We start from the raw sequence: 14,145 nt of genomic DNA on the forward strand, positions 1-14,145 counted from the left end.
TAATCTCTCGGCAATGTGGGACTCAGTCTTCAGATCTACCCCAGCTCTGCTCAGAGCAGGACCTAAATAAGAGAACAAAGGTGGCTGCCTGCAAACTTTACACTTCCTTATATTGAGGCAGGTTGTTTTGGCCTCTGGTACAAGTTAAAGTGCTGGAGATTGCTCTGACTGTGCCCCCATTGCCTGACCATACTAGTCTCCAGATACCTACCCCTGTGCTGGGAGTCCTTGAGTAGATGGCTAGATCAGCTTTGTAGCTGCATTGCACAAGCAGAGTGGCACAAATCAGTTATAGAACAACCAAAGTTTCTGGTCTGTGAAGTATACAATGGCATATAGCACCACCATATTTAACATTGGTGAGTTGGATTGTCCCAAATAGATCTGTATCAGAGGGGTAGCCGTGTTAGTCTGGATCTGTAAAAGTGGCAAAGAGTCCTGTGGCACCTTATGGACTAACAGACGTATTGGAGCATGAGCTTTCGTGGGTGACTACCAACTTTTTTGCATCCGACGAAGTGGGTATTCACCCATGAAAGCTTATGCTCCAATACGTCTGTTAGTCTATAAGGTGCCACAGGACTCTTTGCCAAATAGATCTGTGTAGGGTGGGGACGCTGCAACCATGGATCTTTTCTTTCTCTTAGTGGAAGGGGTTTGAGCCACTTCCATGGCATTTCTTTTTCTTGTGGGGTACTCATTTCATAATCCAGGTTGCACAGAGGGAAAGGAATGCATACTGGGAATGCCAGTAGTGAGGCGCTGGGGAAGTGCATTATCCAACTACATAGATAATCCCCCTGAAAAAGTTATAGTGCCCTAAACTGCATTAAATCCCCAGAAGAGTCATCTTCTGGGGGCTTAGAGGCTGCTGTAACTAGAGGAAGTCCCTGTTGCAATGGATCCACTCGAGTTGCACATCTGGGGCCAGAGCTAGTATAGAACCACGGGGGTGTCCTCGGCTTTTCCTAGGATTTGTCAAGTGTCACGATGAGCTCGCACCTTTTTCTGCTTAGCTGCAAACACTGCTCTCAAACAGGATTATGTAGCTGTATCTCTCTGAAGAGAACCTCGTGATTTCATTTAAGTAGGAGGGGAATAAGCTGGTTGTATTCACGTATTAGTTTATTTGTTTGCAAATACACAAGAAAACAGCAAGAGACTTTAAAAAAAAGAAACAAATGCATAAAAAATTAATAGCTATCCTGCCCTCAAGACAGGCTTGGAACAGCAATAAAATGTATGGCCAACATAAGAAGCAAAATAGTCCACTTTAATCTATTAAATATACCCTAATTTAAATAGCAAGAACCGTGTTGTCATAAATATAAAGGGAAGGGTAAACCCCTTTAAAATCCCTCCTGGCCAGAGGAAAAATCCTCTCACCTGTAAAGGGTTAAGAAGCTAAAGGTAACCTCGCTGGCACCTGACCAAAATGACCAATGAGGAGACAAAATACTTTCAAAAGCTGGGAGGAGGGAGAAAAACAAAGGGTCTGTGTCTGTCTGTGTGATGTTTTTGCCAGGGACAGAACAGGAATGGAGTCTTAGAACTTAGTAAGTAATCTAGCTAGGTATGTGTTAGCTTATGATTTCTTTAAATGGCTGAGAAAATAGCTGTGCTGAACAGAATGAATATTCCTGTCTGTGTGTCTTTTTTGTAACTTAAGGTTTTGCCTAGAGGGATTCTCTATGTTTTGAATCTAATTACCCTGTAAGGTATTTACCATCCTGATTTTACAGAGATGATTCTTTTTTACTTCTATTAAAAGTCTTCTTGTAAGGAAATTGAATGCTTTTTCATTGTTCTAAGATCCAAGGGTTTGGGTCTGTGGTCACCTATGCAAATTGGTGAGGATTTTTACCAAACCTTCCCCAGGAAGTGGGTTGCAAGGGTTGGGAGGATTTTGGGGGGAAAGACATGTCCAAACTCTGTTTTTTTGGGGAACCCAGATAAAGTTTGGTGGTGGCAGTGGAAATCCAAGGGCAAAGGGTAAAATTAATTTGTACCTTGGGGAAGTTTTAACCTAAGCTGGTAAAAGTAAGCTTAGGAGGTCTTCATGCAGGTCCCCCCATCTGTACCCTAGAGTTCAGAGTGGGGAAGGAACCTTGACACGGTGGCAGAGTCGTGGGATTAACCTGAAATCCTTTTGAGATCAATTTGAGATTTTTTTGAACCAGAAAAACAGATTTTAAAAAGGAATTTTTTTTCCTTTGGGGCTGCTGGAAAGGAGCTCCAACTGAAAGCAGCTAGTTTTATCTCTGCTTTGGGGCCAAAGCAGAGACAAAAGGAGATTATCTTTGTGAATTGCAGGTTTTCTTCCCCTGGAGGCAGAGTAGTTAACCTCCTGTAGGGAAATTCACAGTCTTCACAAACCTGAGGTTTTTTCCCCCTAAAAGTAAATAGGGGGGTGTTCTACCCATTTGCCTGGAGACAAAAATGGTAGGGGTTTGTGGGGTTCTTTTAGGATTTTGATTTTTTTTTTTACAAGGAGCACAGATTTGAAAAGGAATTTTTTTTCCTTTGGTTGCTGGAAAGCAGGTTTCCAAGTAGTTGGAGGTTTTTTGCTTTGATTTGGGGCCAGAGCAGAGACAAAAGGAATTGTCTTTTTCTGTAGGCTGACAATCACTATTAGAGAATAGGTATCCTATTCCAGCACAGCAAAATTTTACAAGCCAAGTTTTGTTTGTTTTATTTCTAAACCTCGGGTGTAAAGTTAATTAAAAACAGAGAGGTTAGGATGACAGACTCCACGGCTCAACAAAAGCTGGAATTAGCCAGATTTGAGGCTGCTGAAAAACAAAAGGAACATGAAAGACAGATAGAACTCATGCGGATGGAGAAGGAGGTACAGGAGGCTGCCCACAGGAGGGAGATGGAGGCAAGGGACAAAGAGAGAGGCAGTGAAAGAGGCAGAACAACACCAAGTGGCTGCTCACAGGAGAGCTATGGAAGCAAGGGACAAAGAAATGGAGGCAAGGGCCAAAGAACTGGAGGAGAAGGAAAAAGAGAGGAAGCATGTGGAGGAGATGGAGAGGATAAAGGCCCAGCAGAATATACCAACAAACCCTAGCAATCCTTCTCCAGATACCACTTCCTATCCCAGAAAGTTCCCCACCTACAAGGCAGCCTAGGATACTGAGGCCGCCTTAGAAAACTTCAAAAGGGCCTAAATGCCTAAAGAACACATGAACAAGTATGAACTGTTTAAATCCAAGGCGAGAGTCAGAATGGGGATAACACCCGAGCATTCTCGTCGGAGGTTCAGAGCCCTAAGGTGGAAACCAGACATGTCATTTACCCGGCATGCCTACCACATTGTGAAACATTGGGATGCCTGGATGTCAGGAGCAAGTGTTGAATCTCCAGTAAATTTGCCCTTCCTAATGGAAATGGAACAATTCTTAGAGGGTGTTCCTGAGGAAATAGAAAGATACATCCTAGATGGAAAGCCCAAAACTGTAATCAAGGCAGGAGAGATTGGAGCCAGATGGGTGGAGGTGGCAGAGAGGAAGAAAACTGGTCGCAATTGGAGTGGAGACCAGAAGGGACAACCCCAGACCCTATTACCGGGGGCCACGCAAGGCTCCACCTACCTCCCAAAGAATCCTCCAGACACCTTATCGTCCCACCACCCCGTTCTCCAGCAACCCGCCTCGCCCCAGTGACCCGTCAGCTGGACGATGTTTTAAATGTAACGAGCTGGGGCATGTAAAGGCCAACTGCCCCAAGAACCCCAACAGATTACAGTTCATTGCACCGGGATCACACCAGAGGTCCGCAGGCCCAGATACCTCCCAGATACCCTTGGAGCGGAGGGAAACTGTGAGTGTGGGTGGGAAGAAGGTCACTGCATGGAGGGACACCAGAGCACAAGTGTCAGCTATCCATGCTTCCTTAGTGGACCCCAATTTAATCAACCCAGAGATCCAAGTGACGATTCAACCCTTCAAGTCCAACTCTTTCAATTTGCCTACAGCCAAGTTGCCTGTCCAGTACCAGGGCTGGTCAGGAACGTGGACTTTTGCAGTCTATGATGATTATCCCATCTCCATGCTGTTGGGGGAAGACTTGGCCAAACATGTGAAGCTGGCCAAGAGGGTGGGAATGGTCACCCGCAGCCAGGCTAAACAAGCCGTGAGGCCTAGCTCTATTCCGGAAACTTCTATCAGGACCCGGTCAGAGGTGATGGACCCGGACCCCAGGCCAATGTCTGCAACAGCAGTAGTGGATCCAGTCCCAGAGACCCAGATGGAACCAGTCCCAGAACCGGAACCAGCGGAACAACCAGCACCAGACCCATTGCCAGCACTGAATCCAGTACTTGCAACCTCATCACCAGAGGGCCCCACCAAATCTGAACCGGCAGCAGCCCATAACCCTACACAAGAGGCTCAGCCGGAGCCTGAAAACCAACATAGTGTCCCAGCAGAGAGCAGTTCACAGTCAACGGAAACAGCCCCATCCCCTACATTGCTTCCAGAGGGACCAAGCGTAGGTCCACAATCCAATGAGGAACTGATGTCTCCAGCATCAAGGGAACAGTTCAGCAACACCAGGGCTAAAAGTGTGTGCCAGGCACTAGCAGACATTTTTGCCAGGGTAGGTTGGCCCTCCGACATCCTCACAGATGCAGGGACTAATTTCCTGGCAGGAACTATGGAAAACCTCTGGGAAGCTCATGGGGTAAATCAATTGGTTGCCACTCCTTACCACCATCAAACAAATGGCATGGTGGAGAAGTTTAATGGAACTTTGGGGGCCATGATATGTAAATTCTTAAATGAACACTCCAATGATTGGGACCTAGTGTTGCAGCAGTTGCTCTTTGCCTACAGAGCTGTACCACATCCCAGTTTAGGGTTTTCCCCATTTGAACTTGTATATGGCCATGAGGTTAAGGGGCCATTGCAGTTGGTGAAGCAGCAATGGGAGGGATTTACACCTTCTCCAGGAACTAACATTCTGGACTTTGTAACCAACCTACAAAACACCCTCCAAACATCTTTAGCCCTTGCTAAAGAAAACTTACAGGATGCTCAAAAAGAGCAAAAAGCCTGGTATGATAAACATGCCAGAGAGTGTTCCTTCAAAGTAGGGGACCAGGTCATGGTCTTAAAGGCACTCCAGGCCCATAAAATGGAAGCATCGTGGGAAGGGTCGTTCACGCTCCAGGAGCACCTGGGAGCTGTTAATTATCTCATAGCATTCCCCACCTCCAACCGAAAGCCTAAGGTGTACCATATTAATTCTCTAAAGCCCTTTTATTCCAGAGAATTAAAGGTTTGTCAGTTTACAGCCCAGGGAGGAGACGACGCTGAGTGGCCTGAAGGTGTCTACTATGAAGGGAAAAGTGCTGGTGGTGTGGAAGAGGAGAACCTCTCCATGACCCTTGGGCGTATGCAGTGACAGCAGATCAAGGACCTGTGCACTAGCTACACGCTGACGTTCTCAGCCACCCCAGGACTGACCGAACGGGCATACCACTCCATTGACACAGGTAATGCTCACCCAATTAAAGTCCGACCTTACCGGGTGTCTCCTCAAGCTAAAACTGCTATAGAACGGGAGATCCAGGATATGTTACAGATGGGTGTAATCCGTCCCTCTGGAAGTGCATGGGCATCTCCAGTGGTTCTAGTTCCCAAACCAGATGGGGAGATGCGTTTTTGCGTGGACTACCGTAAGCTAAATGCTGTAACTCGCCCAGACAACTATCCAATGCCATGCACAGATGAACTATTAGAGAAACTGGGATGGGCCCAGTTCATCTCTACTTTGGACTTAACAAAGGGGTACTGGCAGGTACCGCTAGATGAATCCGCCAAGGAAAAGTCAGCCTTCACCACACATGTCGGGCTGTATGAATTTAATGTACTCCCTTTTGGGCTGCGAAATGCACCCGCCACCTTCCAAAGACTTGTAGATGGTCTCCTAGCGGGATTAGGAGAATATGCAGTCGCCTACCTTGACGATGTGGCCATATTTTCGGATTCCTGGGCAGAACACCTGGAACATCTACAAAAAAGTCTTTGAGCGCACAAGGGAGGCAGGACTAACTGTTAAGGCTAAGAAGTGTCAAGTAGGCCTAAACAGAGTGACTTACCTTGGACACCAGGTGGATCAAGGAACTATCAGCCCCCTACAGGCCAAAGTGGATGCTAAAAGTGGCCTGTCCCAAAGTCAAAGAAACAGGTTCAATCCTTCTTAGGTTTGGCCAGTTATTACAGACTATTTGTATCGCAATACAGCCAAATCACCGCCCCACTGACAGACCTAACCAAAAAGAAACAGCCAAATGCCGTTCAGTGGACCGAAGAGTGTCAGAAGACCTTTAACCAGCTTAAAGCAACACTCATGTCTGACCCTGTACGAAGGGCCCCAGACTTTGACAAACCGTTCCTAGTAACCACAGATGCGTCCGAGCGTGGTGTGGGAGCAGTTTTAATGCAGAAAGGACCGGATCAAGAATAGTGTAGTGTTTCTCAGCAAAAAACTGTCTGAGAGGGAAAGCAACTGGTCAGTCAGTGAAAAAGAATGTTACGCCATTGTCTACGCTCCGGAAAAGCTACGCCCATGTGTTTGGGGATGGCGTTTCCACCTGCAAACCGACCATGCTGCGCTACAGTGGCTTCATACCACCATGGGAAATAACAAAAAACTTATTTGGTGGAGTTTAGATCTCCAAGATTTTGATTTCGACATCCAACATATCTCAGAAGCTTCTAACAAAGTGGCTGATGCACTCTCCCGTGAAAGTTTCCCAGAATCAACTGGTTAAAATCGTCCTTGAGATGTGGAAAATATTGTTAGTCTTTATGTACTTGGTAGTATATTTAGATGTGCATGTGTCTTATTAACTCTGTTTTTTCCTAGAGCTCCAGAAAGAAATCCCAGCCAACGTTTCACCCTCGCTGAGATTTGGGGGGCATGTCATAAATATAAAGGGAAGGGTAAACCCCTTTAAAATCCCTCCTGGCCAGAGGAAAAATCCTCTCACCTGTAAAGGGTTAAGAAGCTAAAGGTAACCTCGCTGGCACCTGACCAAAATGACCAATGAGGAGACAAGATACTTTCAAAAGCTGGGAGGAGGGAGAAAAACAAAGGGTCTGTGTCTCTGTGTGATGTTTTTGCCAGGGACAGAACAGGAATGGAGTCTTAGAACTTAGTAAGTAATCTAGCTAGGTATGTGTTAGATTATGATTTCTTTAAAAGGCTGAGAAAATAGCTGTGCTGAATAGAATGAATATTCCTGTCTGTGTGTCTTTTTTTGTAACTTAAGGTTTTGCCTAGAGGGATTCTCTATGTTTTGAATCTAATTACCCTGTGAGGTATTTACCATCCTGATTTTACAGAGATGATTCTTTTTTACTTCTATTAAAAGTCTTCTTGTAAGGAAATTGAATGCTTTTTCATTGTTCTAAGATCCAAGGGTTTGGGTCTGTGGTCACCTATGCAAATTGGTGAGGATTTTTACCAAACCTTCCCCAGGAAGTGGGTTGCAAGGGTTGGGAGGATTTTGGGGGGAAAGACATGTCCAAACTCTGTTTTTTTGGGGAACCCAGATAAAGTTTGGTGGTGGCAGTGGAAGTCAAGGGGCAAAGGGTAAAATAGTTTGTACCTTGGGGAAGTTTTAACCTAAGCTGGTAAAAGTAAGCTTAGGAGGTTTTCATGCAGGTCCCCACATCTGTACCCTAGAGTTCAGAGTGGGGAAGGAACCTTGACACGTGTGTATATAGATATCAATACAGACAAGTACGAATAACACAGTAGTAATCAATGCAATAAAACAATTAAGTTAAACATTTAAAAAATTGCTCTCATAGAGCATATTAAAAAAACTAAAGAAGTAAAAGAAAATATATGGATACAATGTTTCTGAACCTATGTTGCAGTTTTAAATCAGACAGAGGATTTTGAGACTTAGTAACACGAATAACAGGAGAAAAAGTGTGGAAATTAAAACCATATCATGATCCCAGCAGATTTAAGTTATTTGTTCCTCCACAGCTGTTGCCGCATCAGTTTACCATTTAAAATCCACCTGGTAGAGCTTCATAGAGGTTTTCTTAGTTTTATTAGATATTATATTTATCTTATCTTCAGTGAACTAATATGACAAACATGGGTCAATAAAAAAACAAACCTTTGCAATTCCATTTAGGGTCACCTTTTGATGTGCAGGGTTCACAATGGTATATCTAGGTCCTTACTCCTTTATATGGAAAAGAATATTTTTCTTCCTTATTGCAGTGACTTTGACAAAATCCTCTACAAAGCTCTTTGTCCTTCTCTGACTACAGAAGCAATAGTTTTTTACAGTCTTTAAAACAGACAGGCCTTAATAAGACTGTAGAAAAGTGCACTAATATTACATGGATGTATCTGCATAACAGGATTGACCTTGTGGTAACTGATTTTCAGAAGTACAGTGCATTCCTAATTCTACTTGAAGCTGTGGTTGTTCAGCACGATAGATAATCTGAGCCCAGGATTACATTGGTGTTAGTACCAATAATACATGTCCACCCTAGACAGCCTGTCTGGGTTCAGTTTAATCACGCCAACACTCTAATCCACTCTTGCAGCATTGCCTCCTGAGTACCTTCAATAATCCCTAGGTACCCAGAAAGCAAGATGTGGTTTATGGAATACTTATGAAAAACCCTCTGGGTGTGGAAGGGGATTGTAGGAGTCTCTCTTAACTACCTATAAACCAGGACAATTTTTGAGGCATTACACCAGTGATGATGTGGCATGATTAAGCATCTTTCTAGACATTATTCTGAGTGAAGTGTGATGTGACATACAGTTATGTGAAACTTCAGTGAAACACCAGGGGATGTGACATTTTCCTATACATGCACTAAACAATTGTAAGATACTATTAATACAGTATCTTCCAGTATCAGTAGGACACTTGTAATATCTCACAAATGAAACATGAATACTAATGTAAAGAACATACATTTAAAAAAGAAACCCATTGTTATAGAATTTGATTCACTAACTGCATATTAGTTCATATGGAGATAAAAAATGAGATGTGATTCAACCTTTCCTAATCTGCCACATTCCACCAAACTTTTGGCCTTTTTCATTTCACATAACCCAAATGTTGCTATTAAACCATACATAACATTTAGCTGTAATTTGTCACAAAACCTCTATGGTAGCTTTTTCTGCTCTCAGGGAAGGCTAGTGGAGACATTTCAGACTCTCAGTGAATTAGGGGAAGACGGTGGATTTTTAGGCATCAGAGAACTTCTGGGAAAAAATGCACAGCCTACAAAAGGGTAGGTCTCTACCTTAGCCAAAGTAGAATCAGATGGCTGGCACAGAGATTTAATGAGACTGAGGGATTATTTAAACTGGGGGGAAGCCAATTAGCACTGGAAATTACTCTGCTCAGGAAGGTAGTTGCTAGGGTGTCTGTAATAGAGAGGTATTCCTGTATCCAGTAAAGGATATGGCCAATTGCAACTGAACTGGAAGAGTGGCATGTTGAGGAGGATACGCTATTAATTGCCAGAGTGAGGAAGAAATGTCCCTTGGAGTAGGTTTTTCCATAACTGTCCACTAAGGGGTTTCCTCTGAAACATCTGGTATTGGCCCTGTTAACTGGATTTGGATCACTCGACTGATGTGGTATGACACGTCCTATGTAATCCTATCAGGAGCATTATTCATAGCTAGTGAATAAGCACATATAGTTTCTTGTCCAAAATAGAATTGGTGAGATTTTGTAATACAGTGATACTTTTTAATACTCTCAGACATTATTGATAATACATAAATATTGAACAGTAATTTTTTCTGTACCCTAAACAAAAAAAGTTACTCATCTCTGCTATGATTTATTAAAAATGTAATTTACTTCGCTTTGCTATAGTCCATACAAGTCTATCATCTTTTTCTTGCAACAAAGCCAAATTAAGAACTATAATCAGAGGGTGTTACATGATCTTCCTGCATCATGCAAGAAGGAGTTAATTTTTATAGGATGTACTGAATTACAGAAATGAGTTCCAGAAAAATGTAATCCGAGGTCAAATTCAACCGTACTGTGATTCCATTAAGGTCAACAGAGTTACAATAAGGAGGATTTTAATTAATTGTTCTAATGTATTTTGAGCAATACTCGTCCACTTTCCAGATGTGATCAACTAAATAATATGAGCAAATCCTGATTTGGACTAGGGCAAAAATGTGTTCCCCTATAGCTCTGAGTCCCCTGAAACTATTGTGAATTTATTCATTCACTCCCTTTTGCTGTTGTCTGTCAGTAGTTTTATTGTGTTATAACAGCGTATGAAGAGAGACATTTCTATTCTGTTTTCAGAAAAGTGGAGAAAGGTAAGAAATCTGTAAGACCATTTTGTTCAGGGATACCATATTTTCCCATAATTTGTAATGCTGTTTCTGTTCATCTATGCTAAAATAATAGTTTATTTTGTGTTGAATGTGGAACACTGGTAATTCAGTCTGACAGCAGTGGTGGATTGAGGATTTCCAACATCTTGTAAATCTAAGTGGGGACTAAGTGAAAGTTCAGTCCTCTGATGCAATTCTAAGATGTATGAGTAACCATTCCAAAGATTCATTTTCTGCTCTTCAGCCTGCATCCTGACTTCCAAGAAGACCATATGGACAGGGGTCCTTTCTGGTAGTTCTTTCCACCCTCCCTAAATGAAAACACAGCGTGAGGAGTTAAGGAAGTCAAGACACCAGCACTAGAAGACAGCAAATACAATGTGTACATGCATTAGCTATTTGAAGTATATGATTATTTCAGCTTGTTTTATAATGTAGCGCACTTTTTAGCAAATTGTAATGGTCTTCCCTGGGTTTCACTATCCCATTAAGTTTGGTCTACTCATTACACCATATTTCTCCCAGCGCGGATAACATTCTAGCTCTTAGGAACAGGGGACTGATTTAGGATATTAATATGCCTATGGCCCCCAGATTTCATAGATGTTTCCACTCTCAGGCTACATAAAATGGGGTACATACAAAATGGTAAAAAGGGAAATGACTGTTTAGGAAGGAGTACTGCGGAAAGGGATCTGGGGGGTCATAGTAGACCACAACCTAAATATGAGTCAACAGTGTAACGCTGTCCCAAAAAAAAAAATCATCATTCTGGGATGTACTAGCGTGAGTGTTGTGAGCAAGACACGAGAAGTAATTCTTCTGCTGTACTTGTGCTGATTAGGCCTCAATTGTGGATTATTGTGTCCAGTTCTGGGCATCACATTTCAGGAAAGATGTGGACAAATTGGAGAAAGTCTAGAGAAGAGCTACAAAAATGGTTAAAAGTCTAGAACACATGACCTATGAAGGAAGATTGAACAAATTGAGTTTGTTTAGTCTGGGAAAGAAAAGACTGAGAGGGGACATAAGTTTTCAAATACATAAAAGGTTGTTACAAGGAGGAGGGAGAAACATTTTTCTTCTTAACCTCTGAGGATAGGACAAGAAGCAATGGGCTTAAATTGCAGCAAGGGAGGTTTACGTTGGACATTAGGAAAAACTTCCTGTCATGGTGGTTAAGCACTTGAATAAATTGTCTAGGGAAGTTGTGGAATCTCCATTATCTGAGATTTTTAAGAACAGGTTAGACAGGTCAGGTATGGTCTAGATAATACTTAGTTCTGCCATGAGTGCAGGGGACTGGACTAGATGATCTCTCGTGGTCCCTTCCAGTCGTATGATTTTATAAGCATCAGAAACATATCTGTTCATCTTTATATTTAGGTGGCTGATATTCGTGACAATCCCCCCCACACACAAAAAAGTTCAGCCTCATGTTCCAGCCTGTAACATGAAAACAAAGGAATAGAAAAGACATTCTGTTAGTCTCAACTCTGAGAACATCAGGCAATGACTCATGTTAGCAAAAAGACTGCCAGCACAGCTGGATGAGCACAAATTGAATATACAATAGTGGTGTCTAAAAGACAGTGGAGTGGGATTTTTTTTAATTGCCTTTCCTTTAGAAATGTTCAGAGAACACTTCTATGCCCTGTTACAATGTGAAAACAGAGGGGGAAATGGCTTGAAAGAGAGAGAAATTTAAAATGTGTGGTACTCAAGTTCTGCTATTCTTGATTTATAAAATGCAACTCCTATGATGGAAATGCCTCACTATACAAATAATAATGGATCCCATGATCTGAGGAGAGCAGTTTGACATGATAAATTTGTTAGTGCTTAATCTGGGCCCTAAATCTGAAGAGTGATTTAATGAGGATGCACCCTTATGCCTACATGAATCACTTTGCATGATTAGCACCTTGGTGTTTTAAGGCTATGTCTACACTACCGCGGTAAGTCAACCTATGCTACGCAACTCCAGTTACATGAATAACGTAGCTGGAGTTGACGTACCTAGGTTGAGTTACTGTGGGGTCTACACCGCTCGGGGTCGATGGGAGAAACACTCGCATCAATTTACCTTACTCTTCTCATTGGGGGTAGAGTACAGGGGTTGACTGGAGAGTGATCTGCTGTCGATTTGGTGGGTCTTCACTAGACTGGCTAAATCCATTGCCGGTGGATTGATCTGAGAGCATCGGTCCCAGCTGTAGTGTTGATGTAGCCTAAGAAATGAAAAATTATTAGTCTGCTGGGCCTTTGGTTTTTTTCCATTTGCTATTCAATGGGAAAACAATGCAGATTTGTTAGACATGTCACAAAAACTCAGGGTATTGGAATGCCTTGAAAAAAGGAGAGAAAGGAGCTGTTTAGACTACTCAAGTTTGAAATGAGGAACCCGAAGTATGTGACACTAGAAATGTTACACACCTCTGACTTCTCTACAGTAGCTGGGCCAGAGCTGAATGAATGAACGAATAAATAAATCAGAGAATGCTGAGAAAGCACCTGAGTTGATGCCACTTCTTTGACGTGTACAAAATCTGTGCAATGACACACTGACTTCCAGTTACAGCATTAAAGAAGTGCAGTCTTTTTTATCTCATTCACAGGGAAGATGATGTCACTTTCTCAGCAAGTAAATGTCGCTTACCTTTTGTTAAATGGCTGTATGGATTTCAGCAGCCAGCCATCACAGCTGGTACTGATTTCCTTGATTTTTGCCCCTTCAGTTATAAGTTACTGACATCCAGATGACTGAAAATGCTGGTGTACATCCAAAAGGGAAGATGTTAAGATGGAACAGTGCAATGTGATACAAGTTTCTCCACGCTAACCTGACGGCAAAAACTAAGTTGAGTGATCTAAAGAAGTCTAGCAAGAAAAATTTAAATGATTATGCTGGTTTACACGGTTTGTATAGAGATGAATGTAGAAAATGGAGACATCCTTGGTTGAAATCATGTCTGTAACCAAAAATAAAAAAGTGTACATGCTGCCAAGAACATGGAATGAAATAAGACTTGAAGTTCTGGCATACAAACTATGTTGTCAGTGCCAGTCTGTGCGGAAAAAGCCATGCAAACAAATGTGGAACAAGAAGAACAACAGCTGCATTTTCCAAGCTAGGAGAACAACTGAGTTTCAACTCTGAAACATTTAGGGAGTAAAAGAAACACCATCAAGGCTAACTAGGCCAACTCTAGAGTCTTGAGGGATGCAGAGATTTTGTGAGCTGCACAGAATAAGCATTTGTTCATCAATCTAACACTCACAGCGAAGAACAAGAAGAAAAATATATATAATCTTTCCGTGGGAATATGCAACAAATAGAGTGCTCTGAGAGGGATTTTAATCTAGCTGAGGTATGCAACTTCTGCTGCTTAGAGAGTATTGAATATGAATGAAAGACTTAAAAAAATTGAAAAAAGGAAACAAGTTCCTACAGTGGATTTCTGCATTGCTTAATAAAGTGTTTTGAATTGCTACCATGCTGGATTTGAAATTATTTGCATGTATTGAATAAGTAAGAAAGCTGAAGTGCTTGATTGCTGTCATTTAGTATAGGTTTATTACACAATGTTTTTGGATTGCACAGTCCACAATTTATTAAAAAAAAAAAGGGGGGGGGGGTTTGCCTTAGATAAATTGAGTACTATTCTGAGCCATTAGCTTTCATAGGCTCTGGATCGGGCCCAGAATGTGGCAGATCATCAGAATACTATTTAAAAAAAAGAAACTTGGTCAAAAAGGAAAATCTGACTT

The sequence above is a fragment of the Lepidochelys olivacea genome (assembly GCF_965140295.1).
Source record: "Lepidochelys olivacea isolate rLepOli2 genome assembly, chromosome: 11".
NCBI lineage: Eukaryota > Metazoa > Chordata > Testudines > Cheloniidae > Lepidochelys > Lepidochelys olivacea.